The sequence below is a fragment of the Dasypus novemcinctus genome, chromosome 12, assembly GCF_030445035.2.
Source record: "Dasypus novemcinctus isolate mDasNov1 chromosome 12, mDasNov1.1.hap2, whole genome shotgun sequence".
NCBI classification, from domain to species: Eukaryota; Metazoa; Chordata; class Mammalia; order Cingulata; family Dasypodidae; genus Dasypus; species Dasypus novemcinctus.
The window spans coordinates 89,200,883-89,203,781 of record NC_080684.1 but is presented as its reverse complement, the minus strand read 5'-3'; positions in this window follow the sequence as shown (position 1 = coordinate 89,203,781).

Below are 2,899 nucleotides of genomic sequence, written 5' to 3'. Positions count from 1 at the left end.
CTGCATTTTCAATCTTGAGTTGCACTGAAATGGCTGCCTGCATCCATGTTCAGCCACGCCGTCTTTAGCAAAAGATTGTGCAGTTAAACCCTCATATGGAACCCCATCCTCTAGGGACTTACCTTCTGGGAGCTCAGGGAGGTCCCTGCTGGAGCCACTTCTGACATAGTCTCAGGGCACTCTAGCTGGATAGCTGAGACTCTTTCAAAATATCAATTGCTAGTTTCTTTTTCGCTTGAGTTCAGTTCTCAGCTTATCTCTTTCCTCTCACATTTTACTATAAACTACAAGGCAAAACCAGGCTGTACCTTCCACACTTAGCTTGGAAATCTCAGTTAAACAGCCAAGTTCATCACTTACAAGTTCTACTTTCAAGCCAACATCAGAACACAATTTCACCAAGTTCTCTGCCACTTTATCACAAGGATGCTTTTCCTCCAGTTTCCAATAACACATTCATCATTTCCTTGTAAGTTTTCATTAGAGATACATTTAATATCCATATTTCTGCCATCTCTTCAAAGCAATCTAGGCTTTCTCTATCAAGCTTCTCACAATCCTTCCAGCCTCTATCCATTACCCAATTCCAAAGCTGTTTCCACATTTTTAGGTATTTGTCATAGCAGCACCCTTTTTCCAGTACTAAAATTGTCTTAGGGTTCTCCAGAGAAACAGAACCAACAGGATATATCTATGTAAATATTAAGAGACTTATTACAGGAATTGGCTCATGCAACTGTGGGGACAGGCAAGTCCAAATTCCACAGGGCGGGGCCACAAGTTGGAAATTCAATGAAGATGAAGATGAATTCCCTAGGAGAAGCTGGCTGTCAAGAATAGCGATAGAAATTCTTTCTGGCTGCTAAAGTCACCCATTCTCCCTTTAAGGCTTACAATTGATTGGAAGAGGACACTTCTCTCATTGCTGAAGGCAATTTGTTGGTTGTAGATGTAACCAGCCATAGAAGCGATCAATGGACTAGTGACTTAAATCCACAAAATACCCTCACAGTAACCATCAGACCAGTGTTTTGCTGGACTAAACAATTGGACACCTTAGTGTAACCAAGTTGACACATGAAATTAATCATCACATCCAACAAAAAAAAAGCAATCCTGATACCTCCCAAAAGTATGAAGTCTAAATGGGGTTTTCAAATAAAATTCACCGTAATGGAGTATTCACGTGACTTTCATAATTATGAAGGAAGACATAGTGTATAATTGTGGCACCTTCACTGTCCAGAACACTGCTTGTCACAATCATTAATGGTAACACTGAACTGCTTGACATCATTATAGAATAGTGATGCAAGGATTTCCAGTGTCCTTTTAAGGTGATCTTGGTAAGCAAGTGACACCTTCTGTGTGGAATGGCCAGGAACACACAGGACAAACGTGTGCTTCATTGCATTTCCCAGGCTTCCAAAGTCTCTCCCAGACATCTATTGGACAAAATGCCCACTTGTTCTTTAATGTATTACACACGTTTGTATTTCCTGCATTTAAGCCCTAGCGTGCAAGAAAATATTTTAAACTTTCACCACTATGTTACCTCTTACTCCTGATGAGGCTATTGGAATATACTGCTTTTTGGATCCAAACAAATCAACCCCATCCACTGAAATGCATGATCAGAAGATGAGTTCCTCAAGTCTATTACCAGTAGGTGCCCACAAAAGTGAAGGGTTATGCAAATCCTAAATGAGCCCATTTAGTCTGGGAGATGGGGATGAGTTGACTGGCTGGGAAGACGTTGGCTCCTGGAACGACTCATTCCCATTCTCAGTGTCCTTCTTTGAGAGGATCTGAAGGGTGATGAAGAAACACCACTAGGATTGATTTCAAGTTTGAATTCACAGATATTTATAAGTATTTCACATGAGGAGGAATTTTAGACTCCGTGGCCTTTTATCCAGAAGACTGAATACATTCAGGTTAAGAAGTTTTATTAAGCTCCACCCATGAATCTGGGCAAACGAAGGTGTGGTTCGTGGTCTCAGAGGAATTGGCATATTAACCATTTTGCAAGAATTTAAAACTATTCTATGTGAGTTAATGGATACAATTAACACCAAAATTAGACACCATATGTAAGTAATTGAGGCCATTTAACACACTTATTGACTACACAAATCTCTGGACTGTGGATTAGGTAGTCTCACAATTCATTAGAGAATGTAATTAGCAAGACTTTATTGGATTTCATTATTACTGGCTCCAGAGCAGATTTGTATGAGAAATACCTTTGTAGGTAGTTTTCTGAGAAGAATACCAAAGTGATCATTTCAATGTTTGTCTTTAAATGTGTAAATATACTTCTTCAGATGCAGAGTCAGTTCACCATATTAAACTTTCCTTTCATTTATCCTCCATCCCAACTCTCCAATCATTTCTGACCCCCTTCTTTCTCCCTAACACATTAAATGGACACTCTTCTTCCCAACCTCAGGGTTCTTCATAATTCTCCCTACCACTCATTTCACTGAACACATGATTTTTGTGGGTATGCAGGCTGACTTCCTCATTATCTATCATTTCACCTGAGCTCATTTCCTCCTTATCTCCCAGCTCCTCCTTGGTTGACTCTTTTTTTTTTTTAAAGATTTATATTTTTATTTATTTCTCTCCCTCTTCCCCCCCCCCCCCCCCCCCCCCCCAGTTGTCTGCTCTCTGTGTCCATTTGCTGTGCATTCTTCTGTGACCGCTTCTATCCTTAGAAGCAGCACTGGGAATCTGTGTTTCCCTTCATTGTGTCATCTTGCTGCCTCAGCTCTCCATGTGTGCCGCGTCATTCCTGGGCAGGCTGCATATTCTTTCGCGCTGGGCAGCTCTCCTTACAGGGCGCACTCCTTGTGCGTGGGGCTCCCCTACGCGGGGACACCCCTGCGTGGCAGGG